This window comes from Camelus bactrianus, chromosome 7, assembly GCF_048773025.1.
Source record: "Camelus bactrianus isolate YW-2024 breed Bactrian camel chromosome 7, ASM4877302v1, whole genome shotgun sequence".
Taxonomy (NCBI): Eukaryota; Metazoa; Chordata; class Mammalia; order Artiodactyla; family Camelidae; genus Camelus; species Camelus bactrianus.
This window is the reverse complement of record NC_133545.1, coordinates 59,608,016-59,616,307: the sequence shown is the minus strand read 5'-3', so window position 1 is coordinate 59,616,307 and position 8,292 is coordinate 59,608,016.

The following is an 8,292-nucleotide window of genomic DNA, read 5'->3' as shown; positions in this document are numbered from 1 at the left end:
TTTTTGGAATAGTATTGCTGCAGACGGAGGCAACATCTTTCTGTGGCAGATGACTTGGCTCTTGGTGGTGAAGCACAGTGGTTGTGAGTGGGAGAGGTCGCAGAGCCGTGGGCTTAAATTTCTCCTCCACTCACTATGTGATGCTAGGCAAGTGAGCTAACCCACCTCTATGGACCTCAAGTTCCTTGTGATGCAGAAATGGGGAGGATAACATTATCTACTTCAGAGAGTTGATGTGAGAGTAAAATGAGATTACGTAATTGTTCAGGATAGTACCTGGAACATAAGTGCTTTAATATATTTTAATTATTATTTTAAAAATTGAATTATACTTGATGTACGATACTGTGCTAGTTTCTGGTGTGCCCTCTGCCTCTTTCTTCACCTCTCTGCCTGAGCTCAGACTCATAATTATGTATGTGTTTGCCTTCTGGTCACTCCTACTTTAACATGTCCAAACTGGACACTGTCCCAACCAGTCCCTGCATACTGATCTCTGTCTCAGTGAATGATACCGTCAGCCACCTTATTGCCCAAACCAGAAAAATGGGGGTCATTCGTGACTCTTCTCCTTCCCTCCTCCTCCACATCCCTTCAATCTCTGTAGAGTCAAGGGCTCTAGATTCCATCACATACACATCTCTTCCCTCTCCTACCATCACTGTGCCAGCACAAGCATGATCGCCTCTTCTAAGGACTATTTCCATCATCTCTAACCTGGTCTCCCTGCCTCCAGCCTCATTCTCCTCCACCCTGTTCTCCACCCAGCACCCAAAGTGAATCTTAACAGTCCGAACCTCACTGGCCACCCTTACTCAGAACCTTTTAATCATTCCCATGTCCTTACATAAATTCCCAAGACCTTAGCATTGCACCAGCTTCTGTCCGCCACATCAGCCTCATCTTTTGCCACTTTCCTCTCTACAACCTCTGCTTTCATCCAGCTGAACTAATTTCAGTTTCTGAAACTCTTCCTCCACTCTCTGGCCTTGGTTCTTATCAAACTTTGTTCGTCACACCACAGGGAAGATGGTCCTCTATTCTTACTGCTCTTTGACTTTCCTTCTGAAATGACTGCCTTCTAATGCCAAGTGGAAAGGAGATAGAAGAGTTCCAGGGTCTGGCTCCATTTGGGAGCATCCTGTGCTTCCTGCTTTCCTAACACGATGACTCAGTTTGCAGTTATTGGGAACACCCACCCTGCTCAAAGGAACCAAGTCCTTTTATTTTCCCTCTCTGCTGAACCCCTCAAATATTTGAAAATATAATTAGATCATAACAAACATAGACAATAGTCCGGAACATTTAAATAAGCAATTTCCCCATGGGAAAAACTGGTCCCTGATTGATTACGATGACTGATGACTTTTGGCTGGGGTGTAGTAGGCTCGGCAGTTACCAGCAGGTAACTGGTTGGACTCATGGTGTCAAGAGTTACCATGCCCCTGACAGCCACGTACATATTAAATCAGAGGCTACTGTTTGCTTTATTGCGATTGAGCCTAGAAATTTATCATGCTCTTAAAACTTGTCAGAGACCCTCCGACATCATGAGTCTTGATGTAGCCACGTGGAGCTATGTGAAGCCCCATTGTCTATGGATCACTTTCTTTTCCATTTTCTCCCTCTTGTGACTTTTCCATCCTTTTTTCAGCATCAGAAAAATGCATTCAAAAGATTATAAACAGCAGTTGGTAATCAGTGCATAGCAGCTTTCTGTGTATAATACAATCATTAGGTATACATTAGACATTTGGCATAATAAGAATACTGTCACTGTAATAGAACTGTGTCAAAGTACCAATGCCTCCTGCATTGAAAATACACAGATCAATTTGCCTCCCCTATGGATGGGGAACGGTACAACAGCTGCATCAATTTGCCTCCCCTATGGATGGGGAACGGTATTTCTCTGTGACAAAGTTCAACTGATTTTGCTTATCAAATTCCAAAGGAAGACAGTATACATGCAAATGTGTTAAGACCAATTTCTCTTATGTGGCCTATGAGCCAAATCCAACCCACTGTCTTTGAATTTTTTATACTCAACTTTTTATTTTAAAATAATTATAGATTCATTATGAATATGAAATGGCAAAGATAGTACAGGAAAATGTCATGGGCCCTTCACCCAGTTTCCACCAATGGTTACACTTTACATAATTACAGTATAATATCAAAGCCAGGAAATTCATATTGACACAATGTGTGTGGTGGCGGGGGCTGTTTTACCACATGCCTACCTAGATTCATGTAGTCACCATTTCAATAAAGACAGAGAACTGTTTCATTATCACAGAAATCTCCCTCACGCCTCCCCTTTGTAGTTACAAACATGCCCCTGTCTCCAACCATCTTTAACCACCAGTGTCTCTACCTCTGTAATTCTGTCATTTTGAGAATCTTACACAAATGGAACCATACAGTATGTGGCCTCTGAGACTGACTTTTTCACTCAGCACAATGCCCTTGAGATCCATCCAAGCTGTTGTGTGAATCAAGAGTTCGTTTCTTCTTATTGCTGAATCATAGTCCATGAGAGGGCTGTACCTATTATCTGGTTTTAAATGCTCTATGAGCTCAAAATGATTTTTATATTTTAAATGGTTTAAAAAATCAAAAGATGAGTAATATTTTGCAACATGAAAATCACATGAAAGGCAAATTTCAGTGTCCATAAGTAATATTTTATTGGAACACAGCCATGCCCACCTGCTTTTGTATTATCTAATTTGTGGCTGCTTTCATGTTACAAGGGCAGAGTTGAGTGGTCGTGACAGTGACTACTGTCATGAAGACGGTATGAAACCAGGGAGAGGGAGGGCCCTGCCTTGATTCTCCCAGGCAGGTCTTACCCACCTTGCTGCCCTGGCTGCTTGGTTTGTTGGACTTCTTCCCATAGTTTAGTGGAATTTCCACTTACTTAAAACCTTATTTTCCTTTGCTAAGTGAGAGCTCTTGAGCCTCTTAAATCTCTACCTTTAATAGTTTTCATCGCAGCCTTATTTCCCTTTACATAAGGGATACAGAACTTATTGTGGAAATGCATAATTCTGGCATTTCAGGGCTTGATTCTGGCAGCAATAGCTTAACCAAAAGCCTAAAGCAACTGTGGCACAGCGTTGCAGAGAGGCAGTACAGTGTGGTGGGGCTGTGGCTCTTATATTTGACCTGTGTGAATCTCAGCTTCGTAGCTGTAAAATGGGAATCATCAGAATTACCTATGTTCCACAATATCTTTTTCCTTTTCTTTCATGTAGATAAATTTCTGCTTTTTAGCCTGACCTGTGACTGCCCATAATAAAGCCTGCATTACCCACCGAGATTTGGCCACAAGGCTACGCTCTAGCGAACAGACTATGAACAGAACTGACGCATGCAAGGGGAGGGGATGTAGATGGGGTGGAGAGCCACCTTGGACCATAAGGATGAGAGTAACATCCTAGGGATGGCTGAGCAACAAGATACAAAGTGTCTGGGTCCCTGGAACAGAACTGTCATACCAGTCCTGGAGCATCTACTTCTGGGCTCTAACATGGAAAAAAAAAAGTCTATTTTATTTAAGTTCTAGTATTTTGATTCTCCATTACATGAGGCTGGGTCTTTAAAGTGCCCAGCCTCTCAGTGTCATTGTGAGAAACAGTTTTTTAAAAAATTAAAGCAGATGCATAGAATGGACTCTATAAATATGACTTTCCTTTCTTTCTGACTTCATTATTCATTGCTGTATTTACCACAGAGTAGTGTACAAAGCTATACACAAAAAAAGGCATTCAATACATAGCTGTGATGAACTGAATTGAATTTAGTAGCCTGAGACAGGAACAGATTCCAGTCTTCACACACACTTACACACTTGGTGAAATATATAATATACCCTGGTTTATATTTCTAAATGAGAGAGGCTGACATTCATTCATCTGCCTCCATTGGAAGAGCCCCACGGTTAAACAGCCTGAATTCTTTTGCAAGCGTTTGAAGTTGGTTTCTATTGCCTCCTGAGAGCCCAGGAGTTACATACCACCTACTGTGCCTACTGGGGTTCCACGTGGGTCTCAGCAGGCAAGCCAGAGGGCAGACTCACAGTAACTGTGTTCCCCGGGAGAGGCTGTGCTATCATTCACATTAGCCCCCGGCCACTGCCCATCAGAAATCCTAAGAGCTCTTCAAGGGGTCTCTCCTTCCAAGCATGAATCCACAGACTACTCTCCTCAAATTTCCCACCTCTCCAAAAGGAAAATGACCCTATTAATGGATTCCTGGGGAGCTGCCAAAATAAATGGGGGAGCAAGGCCATATTTACTGAGACCCTTCTCTCAGCGGGAAGGCTGGATTTTCTGAAAGACTCCAGCACACGCGGGGATTACAGATGATACCTCCCACTGCACAGCTCTGGCTTTAGGACTGGGACTGCTACCTCGTTTCTTCATATTTGGGAAGCAAAGGGAAGGAAGCACATCTGCTCGCACATTGTAATAATGCCATTTAACTCCTCTAATAATCAAGGGACTTGATCATTCTTTTTCCCTCTAGTTTTACTGAGATAATTGCCATACATCACCATATAAGTTTAAAGTGTACAGCACAATAGCTTGATTTACATATATTGTGAAATGATTACAGTAGGTTTAGTTAACCTCCATCATCTCATATATATATACAATAAAATGAATAGAAAAAAATTTTTCTCCTTGTGATGAGAATTCTTAGGATCTACTCTCTTAACTTTTCTATGTTCATACAGTGGTATTAACTACAGCCAACATGTTGTACATTACATCCCTAGGACTTATTTATCTTGTAACTGGAAGTTTGTACTGTTTGACCACCTTCTTCCAACTCCCCCTCCTCAACCCTCACCTCTGGTGACAACAAATCTGATCTCTTTTTCTCTAAGTTTGGTGTGGGTTTTTGTTTGTTTGTTTGTTCATTTGGGGGAGGGCTTATTTATTTTATTTAGATTCCACATATAAGTGAGATCATACAGTATTTGTCTTTCTCTGTCTGACTTATTTCACTTAACATAATGCCTTCAAGGTCCATCCATGTTGTCACAAATGGTAGGATTTCCTTACTTTTTGTGGCTGAATAATATTCTACAGTGTGTATGTATATATACATACACACACATACTACATATATACTACATATACTAGTGTATATTTGTGTATGTGTGTGTGTATGTGTGTATACATATATACATATATACACTACAACTTGTTTAGCGAGTCATCCATCGATGGACACTGAGGTTATTTCCATGTCTTGGCTATTATAAATAATGCTGCTATGAACATGGTATCTTTCCATGTTAGTGTTTTAACTTCCTTTGTATATACTCCCAGAAGTGGAATTGTTGGATCATAGGGTCGATCTATATTTTTTAAGAAAACTCCATACAGTTTTCTATAGTGGCTGTACCAAATTACAATCCTACCAACAGTGCACAAGAGTTTCCTTTTCTCCACATCCACACCGGCATTTGTTATCTCTTGTTTTTTTGATGATGGTCATTCTAACAGGGGTGAGGTGATATCTCACTGTGGATTTTATTTGCATTTCCCTAATGACAAGTGATGTTGAGCATCCTTTCATGCACCTGTTGGCCATTGTATATCTTCTTTGGAAAAATTCAAGTCCATTGCCCATTTTTAATCAGACTATTTGATTTACTGCTATTGAGTTGTATGAGTTCTTTATATATTTTGGAAATTGACCTCTTATCAGGTAAATGGTTTGCAAATATTTTTTTCCCATTCCACTGGTTGTTTTTTCACTTTGTTTAAGGTTTCTTTTGCTATGCAGAAGCTTTTTAGTTTGATGTAGCTCCTCTCGTTAATTTTTTATTTTATTGCTTGTGCTTCAGCTGTGATTTCCAAAAAAATTATTACCAAGACCCATGTCAAGGAGCTTTTTCCCTATATTTTCTTTTAGGAGTTTTAAGGTCTTACAGGTCTTACCATCAAGTTTTTAATCTATTTTGAATTAATTTTTGTGAGTGGTGTAAGATAGGGGTCAAATTTTATTCTTTTGCATCTGAGTATCCAATTTCCCCAGCACCTCTTACTAAAGAGACTGTCTTTCCTCCATTCAGTATTCTTGGCTCCCTTGTCAAATATTAATTGACCATGTATGTTAGGGTTTCTTTCTGGGCTCTTGATTCTGTTCCATAAGTCTGTTTGTCTGTTGATCATTCTTAAGCATTCTCTTCATTAGCTGATGAGAATTCAGAATGAGATGGAGTATCTTTGTGCATTGGGTTAGATAAAAGAGAAATAAGACAAAGCATTTTTATGTGTTAAAGAGAAAATCTGGCATACATGTTTAACTCCACAGTTTAACTTTTGAGAGGTAGAATTAGCTGCCTTTCCAATCAGCTTGGCAGTGAAGGTGTTTGAAAGAAAACAGTGAAAGTTATATTGAGAAAAGTCCAGTAGAAAATGAACAATGAGGGATTTTATGCTGATGTATAGTATAAAGAACAACAACAACAACAAAGAACACAGGCAAACAAAATTGCCCTAACAAATGCGCATCCATCTTGACCACAAAGAAAGAACCATTGTGTCCTTTTATTTCTGCCTTCTTATGGTAACGTCCCCAAACCACATTTGTGTTTTTAGTTGGGGAGGCTCCTAACTAACCCCTAAAGCCCTTTTTCTGGCTGGAGTCCATCCCTTGAAGGAAAATAGGCGAAGAGAAACCCTAACTGATAGAATCTGGTTTGGCAAATCATTTCAGCATTGAGCAAAAATTACAGATTTCAGAATGGGGAAAAGAATGGGGAGATGCGAGGAGGACGGAAAGCTCTTCAAAATAAGATAACTCAGCTCTGGAGTCTCCTGATGAGGAAAGGTTGGGAAACCATCCAGTTCCATAAAAAAATGCTTCTGAATATCGAGAAATGTATTGGACTTCAAGGTTCTAACTTATTGAGCTATTATTTATACCAGGCACTATACTAAATTCCGTTGTATAAATTTTCTCATTTAATTACTGCAATAACCTGTGGCATGGATCCCATTGCCCCCATTTTACTGATGAAGAAATCAGGTTGGAGGAATTAAGTAAGGACCCTGAGGTCACTGTGGGGAAAGAGATGACAGTCAGGATTCTCAACTAAATGCCTTGAGTCTAAAGGCACGTTCTCCACTGTGCCCACCGTGCCTTTCTTCTACAGCACAGACTTTCAAAACATTGCTACCCCATTTGCATTTTAATTGCTCAAAAACAATCTTATAATCAACATTACTTTGTTCCTCCATGTCATTGGATTGAGGTCTCAAGGTGTCAGGAGCTGTTTATACCTCTCACCATCACCATGGTTCCCTGGCACAGAGTAGATTCCTAAGAACACATTAGAATAAAGACCGTGTTCCTGGTCTCTAGTGTTAATGAGTAATGTCAACCAATTTCAACATTATTTTAGTAATTCTACTAAAGTGGGACAGGCAGTGGGCTCAGTCTGAGGCTACACCTTCTTGGTGGAGTTTATAACCCTGAGGGAGTGGAGTGGTGAGGAAACAAACAAATCAATGCAACTACAAGGTTTCAGCTAGAGAGAAGTATAGGAAGGAATGTAGGTGACTTAGTGTATTAGTTTCTCACTGCTGCTGTAACAAATTGCCACACATTTAGTATCCTAAAATAACACAAATTTATCATCATTCAGTTCTGGAGTTCAGAAGAGTCCAAATTGGACCTTGCTGGTCTAAAAATCAAGGTATTGGCAAGGCTGTGTTCCTTCTGGAGGCTGCAGCCCAGAACCTGTTTCTTTGCCCTTTCCACCTATAGAGGCTGTCTGTGTTCCTTGGCGCACAGCACCTTTTTCTATCTCTATAACCATCAGCAAAGCATCTTCAAAGCTCTTCCCTGACTCCCACTCTCCTACCTCTGCTGAGAGGACCTTTATGATTACACTGGGCCCACCTGGATAACCCAGGATAATCTCTCTGTCTCTTTAATCACATCTGCAAAGTCCCTTTGTCATGTAAGGTAACGTATTCATATGTTTCAGGAGTTGGATCACGACACGTCTGGGGAGACTTTATTCTGCCTACCACCCTTGGTAAGGGGTTCCATAGCTCAGATGGATAGGCAGATGTCAACTTGGAAGGAAATGTTACTCTTCTATTTTGGATTTTATTTAGCTATAAGACTCCTACCCAGACAGGTCCTTAAAGACCTTCCATGACTTTTTTCCTGGTGTGGTGAGAGACAAACACAAATGTTTTTGTCAATGACTATCCCTGGGAAACGAATGAAGAACAGGTAGGGAAGGATGAGAAACAA